Source organism: Cnephaeus nilssonii (assembly GCF_951640355.1).
Source record: "Cnephaeus nilssonii genome assembly, chromosome: 6".
Taxonomy (NCBI): Eukaryota; Metazoa; Chordata; class Mammalia; order Chiroptera; family Vespertilionidae; genus Cnephaeus; species Cnephaeus nilssonii.
Window position 1 is genome coordinate 79364350 of NC_137077.1, and position 13410 is coordinate 79377759.

At 37.8% G+C, this 13410-nt stretch overlaps 1 protein-coding gene across 1 annotated transcript in view; it reads right to left on the bottom strand.

Annotated features, from left to right (window-relative positions):
- The window catches only part of MGAT4C (MGAT4 family member C), a gene marked incomplete at its 3' end in the record, with an annotated part of 434464 nt that extends 425127 nt beyond the window's left edge, over positions 1 to 9337 (bottom strand). The window contains exon 1 of the mRNA XM_079775963.1: positions 9229 to 9337. The remainder of the gene's footprint in view (positions 1 to 9228) is intronic.
- Positions 9338 to 13410: the final 4073 nt, after the last annotated feature.

Below are 13410 nucleotides of genomic sequence, written 5' to 3' on the forward strand. Positions count from 1 at the left end.
TATTAAAACTAGAAGCCCGGTGCACAGAATTCATACACGGGTAGGGCCCCTAGGCCTGGCCAGCAATCAGGGCCCATCAGGGTCTTCCGGCTGCCCACTGGGGCCTTTCTTCCCCTAGCCTCCGGCTGCTGGCTAGGGCCTTCCTTCACTCTGCACCACCCCCTGGTGGTCAGTGCATGTCATAGTGAGGGATCAAACTCCTGGTCTCCTGGTCAAACTCCCAAGGGGACAATTTGCAAATTAGGCATATATATATATATATATATATATATATATATATATATATATATATATATATATATATATATACTAGAGGCCCGGTGCACGAAATTCGTGCACGGAGGGGGGTTGTCCCTCAGCCCAGCTTGTACCCTCTCCAATCTAGGACGTCTGGAGGGATGTCCGACTGCCCGTTTAGGCCCGATCCCACCTGGATCGGGCCTAAACGGGCAGTCGGACATCCCTCTCACAATCCAGGACTACTGGCTCCCAACTGCTTGCCTGCCTGCCTTCCTGATTGCCCCTAACTGCTTCTGCCTGACAGCCTGATCACCCCCTAACCACTCTGCTGCCAGCCTGTTTGCCCCCAACTTCCCTCCCCTGCCGGCCTGGTCACCCCTAACTGCCCTCTCCTGCAGGGTTGATCACCTCCAACTGCCCTCCCTTGCAGGCTTGGTCCCTCTTAACTGCCCTCCCTTGCAGGCAGGGTGCCTCCCAACTGCCCTCCCTTGCAGGCCGGGTGCCTCCCAACTGCCCTCTCCTGCTGGCCATCTTGTGGTGGCCATCTTGTGTCCACATGGGGGCAGGATCTTTGATCACATGGGGGCAGCTATATTGTGTGTTTCAGTGATGATCAATCTGCATATTACTCTTTTATTAGATAGGATAGAGGCCTGGTACAGGGGTGGGGGCCAGCTGGTTTGCCCTGAAGGGCGTCCCGGGTCAGGTGGGGGTTCCCTTGGGGTGTGGGGCAGCCTGAGCGAGGGGCTTGTGGTGGTTTGCAGGCCGGCCATGCCCCCTGGCAACCCAAGCGGAGGCCCTGGTATCTGGAATTTATTTTCCTTCTACAATTGAAACTTTGTAGCCTGGAGCGGAGCCAAGCCTGGGGCTCCCTCCGAGGCCGGCAGCCATTTGTGTTGGGGTTATAATTGAAACTTTGTTGCCTTAAGTGGGTGGGCCCGGCCAGGGTGTGCAGAAAGCTTTGCTTCCCCTATTGCCGGCGGCAACCCTGGCCTGCTCTCTCAAGCTCCATTCTGCCGCCATTTGCTTGAATTTGTTTACCTTCTATAATTGAAACTTTGTAGCTTGAGTGGAGGCTTAGGCCTGGCAAGGGCAGGCGGAAAGCTTGGCTTCCTCTGTTACCTAGGAAACTTTGCTGTCTGTGGCTGTAGCCATCTTGGTTTGGGTTAAATTGCATACTCACTCTGGTTGGATGGTGGGCGTGACTTGTGGGCGTGGCTTGTGGGTGTGTCAGAGGTATGGTCAATTTGCATATTTGTCTATTATTAGATAGGATATTCACTTTGTTATTAAAAATAGGCTTAGGTTAATTCTGTTATAAAGTTAAATATTATACAAAATCAAGTATTCAACTCTTTGCATGCATGGGCTATCTTACAAATTATTCTGTCATTTAAAACTATATTAACTTTTCTAAAGGGTAGTTTCTCAATTAATTTTTATTCTCTAATTAACATCAAGGAGGAAAAATATATTCCATAGACAGAGATATGTGTTTATGAGAAAACAATAAATCTTTGGAAATATATTGTTCTTTACTTCAAAAAGTTTAGCAAAATAAATTCAAAATGACTTGTTAAAAGAAAATCACAAAATGACACAAACATCTCAAACTTGTTGACCAAAGTTAGGAAAGTCCTATTTAACCAGATCTAAAAAATACCTCTCCAAACAAAACAAAATATATATTGAATTAGACTGATATAACTACGTATATAACTCTTATAGGAGAAAATTTTTAATTTTTTATACTTTTTACTTTAAAAGCACTTTAGATGTAAAGGAAACCCTGGAAAAATATCTATAGCATATGTGTATAAACAATTTTTGTTTTCATTGCACATGTGATTATTACAGGAATGAAAAATTAATTTCATTCTGGCTAACATATTCATATTGGCCTCTTATTTTTTTCACATGAAGTTTTCAGTTTATTATACCATTTTTTTATTGTTGATGGTATTACAGATACCCTTACTCCCCCTCCCTTTTGTCCTCATCCACCCAGCTCCACCCCAGGCCTTCACCACACTATTCTCCATGTCCATGGGCTGTGAATATATGTTATTTGGTTAATTATAGTCTTGATATCATTGATATGTAGCTTCTTTTATATTTCTATAATGATAATAAAATAAAATTTCTCAGCATTTCCTTAGATAGTAGAGATACATTAGATTACTGTTAGAAAATATATAAACTCTCCTTCCCCATATCCATAGGAAACACTAAAAAATGACTATAGATTAGTGAGCTTTCAACAATATATAGAGAAATTGTTAAAAAAAAAAGGTGCAAGTCAGTTGTAAGTTGATACAAATGGAAAAAAAATGAGTAATGTATGAGAAACTTTGAGAACAAGAAATTGTAAAACTTGACATTTGAGTATATGGCATAGTGTCAGTCACATGTGACAGAGAAAAGGTGTATATCAATATAGACAAACTATAGTGAGAATGGTGATTAGTTAGTAAAATTGGGGTGGCAAATGTTGTTCAACGTCAACCTAACAATGATAATAAAAGTGAAAGACAGCATGGTTGCCTGTGAGCATTATTACTTAAACATCTGATACTTCAGATAAAGTATCAAAATATTTAAAATAATAATGACTAACTAGTTCATAGTTAAATATGCTAGGCATTCTTATAAATGTTATATATGTGCTTTCTTACTTAATCTTCATCATTATATGGAGATGGAAATGTTCATTATAGTAATGAGAAAGTTTTGATTTCTTGCCTAAATTCACAAACAGTAAGAAGTGGTGTCAGAACTAAATCAAACGTTGTCAAACATAGGACTTCCTGGCCTTAACCACTAGCCTGGCCTGAAGAATTAAAAGGAATGAATGAGAACAATTTTCATAAATTACTTGTATGGACCAAGTTTATTTATTCTTTCATGAAACAGTATTTTCTCAGAAGAAGGGATGTAAATTAATAGGAATTAATTTTGCTTTTCAAAGTAAATGTCATTGGCTTGCTCAATACTAGTGTCTCTGTGTGTGTGTGTGTGTGTGTGTGTGTGTGTGTGTGTGTGTGTGATCTAACATAATCAAATGTTTTTATTGATGACTGGAAACCCAATGCATGAAAATTTGTGCAAGAGTAGGCCTTCCTTCCCCCGGCTGCTGGCACTGGCTTCCTTCTGGCACCCGGGACTCAGGACACCTCCCTCCTCTGGCCACCCGCAGGCACTCAGGACCCAGGCTGCTTCCCTTGGGCCACCCACAGGCACCTGGGACCCATGCTGGTTTCCCTCCATCCTGGCTTCGTCAGGAAGGACATCCAGAAGACATCTGGTCTAATTGGCATATTGCCCTTTTATTATTATAGATAAAACACAATGTTAAGTTTAGTCTCCCTAGGTGTAGACAAAATAATAACACAAACAGGTAAGTAATGAAATATAAAGTGATTCTAAATTATATGAAGAAAAAGTGTGGTAACAGTATACAGATTGAACATAGCCAGGAAAGGTGCAGTAATCATTCTGAGGAGGTGATCTCTGAGGTGAATAAGTAAAATAGAGGAGTGAGCATGATGATATCTGGGGGAATAATGATTTTGGCAGGGGAACAGCAAAAGTAACCATTTCATGGCAAGTTTGCCCATGGTGTGCTCTAGAATTAGCAGAGATACCCACGTGGTTGGAGCACAGTGAGCATGGAGAAATGTTATAGATGAAATGAGAGAAATGGTCAAAGCAAGACCAAGAAGGATCTTGAGTCATTGAGTCTATAGTAAGAATGTTGATTTCATTTCAAGTACTAAGAGAAGTGACTTGTGGAATTCTTAACAAGGACATGCATGGCATGACCAAATATATCAGTTGTATGTATCCTTACTAACTTTCGGACAGGGATAAATATTCATATACATATATTTCAGGAGTTAATATCATTAAGCATGAATTTAAGCCTATTTTCCAAAGTCTAAGTAGACAAAGTTCGTTACTTGAAGTACTGTTCTTTATATATCTGAATATCAATATTCATAGAGGAAAGGCGAAGGAGAGAGAGATAGAAACATCAATGATGAGAGAGAATCATTGATCAGCTGCCTTCTGCATGCCTCCTACTGGGGATTGAGCCCACAACCCAGGTATGTGCCCTTGACCTAAATCAAACCCAGGACCTTTCAGTCCACAGGATGATGCTCTATCCACTGAGCCAAACCATCTAGGGCAAATGTTTCTTGTATTACTTTACACTTTAGGCCTAAAGTATTTTAGTATTTCCCATATGATTTATGTCAAATACCTCACTCTCTCTCACCATTAAATATGTACATATATCATATAGCATATATCATAACATAATACACTATATCTACAGTGTATGTATATTTGTGGTATTTAGAAAAACTAAGGAAGTGAAGGTATGCAGGAAGCCACTGCTTGCCAATATTATCAGTGCACTAAGGAATGCAGAAGGCCAATGGACCTTGGGCGTTAGCAGGGCTGACGCTAAGCACTGATTGTTTGTGTTGAGATAGTGGTGGCCCAAGGTAATTCCCTAACCTGATAATCCTTTTACTGTTTACCAAAATTTACCTTTGATATGCCTGTATGCATTGCTAAAGGGCAAATGTGTATTCAAGTGAATACAAAACAAACGGGATTGAGAAGTCAGGGTGTCTCTTCAAGAAAGAGGCTCCACCTGGCCCCCAATGCCTTTTAAATTCTTATTACTTGTATACCATTTTCATTTGTGCATTGGCCCCTCCTTTTGATCCTGAACCCTAGCCATGCAGGTCGAGGAAAAGGTAAAATGTTTCAAAGAAGAATAGTCAACCCTTATATGCTGTGGGGAATCAAGATGAGAACTAAAAAGTATACAGTGAATTTATGAACCTGAAAGTCAAGTGGCTACCTGAGAAAGGTTGGAAGCATCATGAAGGTATAGAAAGATTGGAGAGAATTGGAAATAAGGCCATGGAAATATTAATTGGAGAAATAAACTCAGAGAAGTGTGTGTAGAGTAGCAAAAGAATATACAAGCATCCAGCGGGGAACATACGGGTCTAGTCATGGATCGGAGATAACTGCAGTAAACACAGAGAGACTTCAATGAAAAGGATTTTATTGGGAAAATAGAACTGAAGATTAGGAATAAAGAAGACTTGACAGATTAAGGCAAATACCTGAGAATTCAGAAGTAGAGATTGGACATTGTTAAAAGTATGTGTGCTTCCTCCCACCACAAAAGATGAAAAGAAGAGAGTGTTAGGTGAAGATTAAGGTAAACGTTTTAGACTTGAAGGCAAAGGAACATGAGGGATAGAACCAGAGGCATGAATACATGGAACAGACTAACAGCTGTCAGAGAGGAGGGCAGTGGGGAACACTGGAAGAAAGAAGGTGAAGGAATTAGCGAAAGAACATATATGCATCACCCACAGACAGAGACAATAGTGTGATGATGGCCAGAGGGAAGGGGGTAGGGGAACAAGGGCTGCAGAGAGGTGGGAAATGGGGGGGAATATAGAGACATCCGTAATAATGTCAACAATAAAAATAAAGAACATGGCAGGCCTGGCCATATGATTTTAGTTTTCACAATGAATTGAAAGGCAAGATAATCAGCTGTAAGTAAAGCATGAGGGCACCCAGTTGGCATGGCTCAGTGATTGAGCATCAACCTATGAACCAGGAGGTCACAGTTTGATTCCTGGTCAGGTCAGGCCACATGACCAGGTTGTGGGCTCGATCCCCAGCGTGAGGTGTATCTCATCATTGATGTTTCTGTCTTTCTCTTCCTCTTCCTTCCTATCTGAAATCTCTCTCTCTCTCTCTCTCTCTCTCTCTCTCTCTCTCTCTCTATATATATATATATATATATATATATATATATATATATATATATATAATTCTTAAAAGAAAACAGGAGGGCAAAGAAGGCAAAGGACATTTCCAAAGTAATAAAAAAAAAAGTAACTTTCTAAAAAGCAGACTTCTAAAACAATATCTGGAAGGAAAAACTTTTGCCAAAAATTTCTCATTTTACATTTTAGTGCTTTTATACAAAAACTAGAGGCTTAGCGCACGATTAAATTGTGTGTGTGTAGGGTCCCGTAGGCCTAGCCTGCCATCAGGGCCATGTCCATTGCCCCGTGACACCTCGCATGCTCCATGGATGCTGCTGGCGCCCTGCAACGCTCCCAGCTCGAGCCCTTCCCCTGCGCACCACCTCTCCCAGCTGCCAGCAGCGTGCACCCCCATCCCTCCCCCCTCGGTGGGAGCACCTCTGTTCGCCACCTGGGGACCTGCACCACGCTCCCCACCCCTGCCTGCCCGGTGCCCATCCCCCACGCCCTCTTTGCCATGCAGCCCAGTCCGCCAGCCCAGAGTGAGGCCCCACCTTGCCATGCGAGCCACGAGTCCCAGCCCACAAGAGGTGCCCCATGCACCTCCTGGTGGTTTGGTTACGACGCTGTCATCCATGGGCCATGCTTCCACCACGGGAGCCACGGGCCCAACCTCTGCCCCGCCAGCCCCGCAAGCCCTGCATGAGCCCCGCATGAGCCCTGCCTCACTGCGGGAGCCACAAGTCCCGGCCCGCTAGAGGTGCTCCATGCACCTCCTGGTGACCAGTTGTTTGGTCGTGACACCATTACGGCGCACGACCACAGGCCTTTTATGATATAAATAAAGTGATGAGATTGCTCCAAGATGCAATAGAACATTTTATCCTGAGTGAGCATGAGGTTTTTCTGGGAAGATATCTCAATATAAAGGGGCCTGTACTCTGAGCCATAAAGAACAGCTAGATCCTGGACATGAGACAATAGGAAAAGCAGTGTTCTTAGCATGGATAGCAAAAAAAATAAAGGCTTGAAAGTAAAAAAGTCTGAGATATCCCACTGTGTCATATTCACTGTGGGTAGATGTCGTATTTGCTCTTCTTTTCTATCTTCTCAAATTGTGTGTGTGTGTGTGTGTGTGTGCGTGTGTATAACTGTGTGTGTGGAAACACTCATAGTTTCTAAAGGTAAAAATGATTATATATACAGGTTGGAGCAAAAGTGGATTTACAGTTGTGAGTATGCAACACACAGTTTATTCTTGTGTTATTAATTATTGTATTATTTTCCATATGAACAACTGTAGATCTACTTTAGCCTCACCTTGTGTGCGTGCGCACATGTGTGTGTGTGTGTGCATATGTTTTATTCATCTGAGATTCACTTCAAAATTTTGAAAGTTAGAACCTAAGGGAATTGGAGCATTTTGCTATTGTTGCCTGCTGTATGTGCCTAAGGGCAACACACACTTGAGAGCAGAAACTACATAATATCAACTTTTTAAATTTTTTTTCCTCAGCTCACCTTTAGACCAGAATCTCTTTTAGAGGCAGGGCTGTCTTTATAGTTATTTCAGTACAATGTTCATAGTTGAAACATTAAAATGGGTTGTATTAAATGCACACATAATTTAAAGAAGGGTTAAAGGAAAAATATTTCATTGTTACAGTTTTTCAGCCTCATGAATAAAAAGGTAGTTATTTTAAAGTCTAACAAAATATTCTCATTACATTTATTTTTGTTCCTGACTTCCTGACCCTGTAAAATACTCTTATCTATATGTCCTTAACCAAAACCTCAATATAAATTACTTATTTTCAAACGTATTTGTTGAATCATCATTAAATCTGTATAGATATTATATGTTTTATCTCTTTTGTAAGTGACATACTTCCTCTTCTTGAAAATAATTAGCAAGGCCGATAGTCAGTAAACACTATTGAAATGATCAAATAGATATGAATATTTATTAGTGACCTATCAAATTGTCATTGCAAGTTGCTTATATCTTTGAAGCTGGGAATACTTTCCTGGGATAAATCCCTAAACATATTTATGTTCAAGTCTCATGGAGAGATAGGTATAGAGATAGAGATAGAGATAGAGATAGAGATAGAGATAGAGATAGAGATAGATAGAGATAGAGAACATAAATATTTAATCACACATGTGGCTGAGCTACTGAAAAGAAGAAGTCTAATGACAAGTTTACTTTAAAAAAATAGATTTAGCTTTAAGTGAAGCTGATTAGTTGCAAAGTATTTTGATATTCACATCACTGATTTCTGAACAAACACTTATGAAGAAAAGGAAGTTATATGAATGCAAACTAAAAATGATGTTTCTATAAGAATTACAGTGCAGTAATGTGTAATTCTGCCATTACCTAAAATTAATTTTATACATGTCACATATTTGTATATACTCATACATGTGTATAAATATTGTCTTGCTATATTAGACATACATAAATTTAGGTAGAGTGTATAACAGGTAGAGATTTTTGTGGAAATATTGAATATTGAAGCACATTCCAGGTTGGAGTAATTTATGCAAAAAACAAAATCTCATATTTTGAATATGTGTGCAGTTACATTACATAGAGCTAAAGTGACAAAAACTATACGCAGACAAACTCACCCAGAATTATTATTTCCAGATTGTCTCTTTTCCAATTTTTAGAATAAAAAAGAGTTTAGAGTAGACAAAAATGTCTATAAGTAAACCCAATGGCAAAAATAGGTTGGGTTCTTGAAGCTTTATGGAGACGAGCTACTGGGCAGTAATGATACCATTGGTCAGGGGAAAACTTAAACATATGGACTCACTCTCAGCCATGGATCAGAGTACTGACTTTTTTCCCTGTGTCCTGACCAGGAATTCTAAGTATAAAATATAAAATAACACCACGTTTCATTCGACAGAAGTGTAGTTTCAGACTCCCCTACCTCCCATACAAATTTAATATGTGCAATATGACTTACTGCTTCACTTTTATTTTCCTATATAACACACACCCAAAAGAATTATGAAAAAAAATAGTTCAAAAGGAAAGAAAACAGTTTATAACTTGTAACATAGAACAGCTTCTCCGGTCCCTAACCACATTATGGTTTAAAAGGATTTTTTTTTTTTTTTATCAAACTCTCACCATTGCAAAGAAAAAGAAAGCTTCGCTTACCAGAGAGGAATAAAGCTTCAACCTTGCTCTAACGTTTTCTGCAGCTCTTGTTTGAAAAGGGAGAACCAAAGCAGCTTTGTGCATACAACTGATCTGGCTGATCTCCAGTCCCTGCACACAAAAAACACACAGTATAATTGGCTCTCAAAAAAGTGTTGTAAACATTCATCATGATGGCCCTTGCATGTTGAATCTAGTCAGTGTTACCCTAGTAGACTTTTCCAAACAGACCAATTTTACATTTCTACTTTCATGGCTTACTGTTTGCTTGGCTTTTCTATTTAATGCTGAAATTAATATTGTTAACATTTGTGAGCTCCAGCTCTACTATTATGTCTAGCTCTTGGGTTCTGAAAGTGTGATTCAAGACAAAAACAACAACAACAAAAGCATTTTAAATCAAGACAACATTGATAAATACATTTACTTGACATCTGTAAATCTTTATTTTTAAATTTAACAATATCCATTCCATTACTTATAGGGTAACAATTATCAGGATTAAGTCTTTTATTCACTATTTGATAAAAGTCAAGTGAACATTGCACATCTCTGTGCAGAAGCCACATCAATAATGCCTACACATACCCTAGAGTCTGAGACCAACTGTGCCGGATTTCTTAGTCTCGTTAAATATTCCACTGTTCCCTTGCCCAAACCTTCAAAAGGGTTCAAACACAATCACATCTTTTAATTTTTATGGGAGCAATGAAAGGGTCACACAGCCTGGGCTTTTTTCTTATTTTTAAACATTCAATTTTTATGGGAGCAGTAACTGATTTTAACTATGAGTGGCATATCCCTGTTACCAAGAATATGTGAACACTAGATCAAAAAATAAGCCTCAGCGAAAAAGAGTCTCAAATTGTATAACTTCTTATAATGATCTGAGCAGTACATCGATCTTAGAACTACATGTAATCTTTGCCTGTTCCCCATGTGTATAAAGCCTGATGAGCAGTTATCAGCAGTGATACTGTTTGAAAAAATATTAAATGCATGGACGTTTGTGTGTGTGTGTTTTTCATTTTTAATTTGGTATTTATTTTTTCATTATACAAGTTAAAAAGTATAATAAAATAATGTATGACTATACAAATTATGGTTCTATAAATCTTGAATATTGCAAATTATGACAACTTATGAGATATGTCTCCTGGAAGAAGTACAAATTTAAATATTCGACAAGTGTAAAACTTCTCTATACTACTGAACCTTTTAAAGAAATGTTTTAATTACATTAAAATAACCTAGAACCACCTGGCTGGCATGGCTTGGTGGTTGAGTATCAACCTATGAACCAGAAGGTCAGGGTTTGGTTCCTGTCAGGGCATATGTCCTGGAAGTGGGCTAGATCCCCAGTGTGGGATGTGCAGGAGGCAGCCAATCAATGATTCTCTTTCATCATTGATGTTTCTATCTCTCCCTCTCCCTTCTTCTCAGAAATCAATACAAATATATTTTTAAAAAAATAACCTAAAACCTTGAATACTGAACATTCCATGTTTATATTTGTGGATCTCAGTCCCATTTAAATATTTTGATTGTATTTGAGAATACTATGGACAGATATAAAACATTCTTCTAAGGACACAAAAAAAAAACATTCTTCTAAGGACACAGAAAACTAATCTGGTTATGTTATTAGAGAGGCGGGATGCAGAGAAAGAATCCCTACATACTCATTTTTTCAAAGGCAATGTCAGTGAAATATCTCCCTGTTGTATAACATGTGTCTTCCTAAAATTTTCCACTAAGAATTTCTTATTTACTTCTTTCATCAGAATAGTGAAAAGGGTATTATTGCTCTCCATTTTACAAATGAGGAAACTAAGGCTCAGAAAGAATAAGTGATTTGACAAATTACAATAGTAAATTCTTAACTGTAGGGCCTTTTGGTGTTCTACTGTGTCCTGAAAGCATTTCTACTAAAATAACATACCTAATATTTTTAAAGAGGTTTTTATTTTTCTATTTAGCTTGCTGATTTGAATTTGGAGTAAACATTTAGAGAACTTTTTATGTATTTGCTGCTGCAGTAGATTAAGAAAACAAAAAGTATCTTCCTAGGCCTAATGGTTTTAGAAATAATTTGCAAATGAACTTTGAAAAGATAATTATTTATGATTTAATTTTGAATTCTTTTCATATTGAAGAATTGCCTATTAAGTATCTGCTACATGAGAGAATGTTTGCTAAGTTTTAGGATATTTAGTGAACAAGATAAGTATCTTCCTTTTCTGTATGTGATTTTCAATCTTCCTAATTACAATGAATAGGATTGCCTAAAGTTTTCTTCTCTGAGAAAATAGTAGCGACTGTACAGGAGCTTCTAACTCTCCCAATCCTCTCCACTATCTACCAAACTTCACCCACGTACCCTCTTATATATTCAAGAAACTTCTCATGCTGAGTCCCCTCATTCTATCAGTTACTCCTCCTGCCCTGAATCATTCTCATCAGTTTAAAATCTTGCTTTAATATGTCCCCGTTTAAAAAAATAAAATTTCCCACCACCCCATTTTTCCTTTTGTCATGATATTTCTTCATTGGAAAGTATCAAAAGTTTTACTTTCTCACTTTCCAATTCCTTCTCAATTAACACGTACAGAGCTTCCATACTCATCAAGCCATTAAAATAAATCTCATCTTCCCTTATCTCCCAATAGTGTCTAAACTCAAATGAGTAATTTCTTCCAGTAACATTGTTTTCTCTTGGCGTTAATGTTGTCACATTCTTATGATGTTTCCCAAAACTTGCAGGCCTTTCAGTCCCGGGTTCATTTGCTTGCTCCTCCTCCTGTGCCTGAATAATATGTTTGAAATACTCCTTGACTTGTCTTGAAGTCCTTTCTCTTCTCAATGGACACTTTCCCTTTAGGTATTCTCACTCAGGTCCATGGTTTTGTATATTATTGATACCCTTTTGACTACCAAATTAACATCTGCAGCCTGACCTCTGGTGATTCTGTCTGTTTACTGATCTCAATTCTTGACTCTCTAACAGGTATTTTAAAATTCAAACATGACCAAAAAAGAACAATTGATTCTACCAGGTCCTTACAAATCTCACCTTTACTCAGTCTTCCTTTTTTTAGTAAAATTCATCAATTTTCTGAGCTAACACACACACACACACACACACACACACAAAGATTTTAATTTATTTTATTTTATATTTTTGTGTTACAATGCATAACAAAATTTATCATCTCAATCATTTCTAATTGTAGAGTTATGTAGTGTAAGTATATTCACATTTTTGTGTAATCATATCCAGAACATATTCATCTTGCAAAACTGAAAATCTATACCAGCTACACAACTCCCTCATAACAATGAACTGTTGATGTGTGCATGTAGATGAATCTCTATGGAATTATGCTGAGTAAGAGAAGCTAAACAAAACGAGTATGTACTGTGTGATTTCATTCAAACAAAATTCTAAAAGTGCAAACTAATTTGTAGTGACAGAAAACAGATCAGTTGCCACCTGGAGACTAGAAAAGAGGGGTAGTAGAACTGGGTGAGGAATATCAAGGGTCATAAGAAAACTTTTGTGGATAAAGGTAAGTTCATTATCTTGATTGTCTTGATGGTTTTATGAGTGTATACATATGTCAAATCTAATAAAACTGCACACTTTCAATATGCATAATTCAATTTATGTCAAATATGCTGTAATAACATTTATAATAAAATTTTAAATTTATTGTTAAAATTAATAAGAAAATAACAATCTAATATATAATGGCAAAAAATATTTGTACAGGCACTTCACAAAGGAAATATCCAAGCGGACAATACCACATGAGTGCTCAATCTTATTTCTCATCAGAAAAATACATGCTCATTATATTGAGTAAAGTGTATAAAACATTTTTTCCAGATTTTGGGAGAATGTATAACAAGTGGAATTCATATACTGCTTAAAGGTGGCAAATTGGCACATGCACTTTGAAGAACTGACATTACATACTAAATTTAAAAATGTACTTACTCTATGACCCAACAACTACACTCCCTATTTCGTATTAAAAAAGTACATGCGTATGCCATCAAAAAGTGGACGTTAAATTATTTATATGAGTTCTCTTTGCAATAGACCAAACTAAAAGTTATCCAAATGTCTAAGCAGTAAAATGGATAAATATGTTTTGGAATATTTACATAATGCAGTAC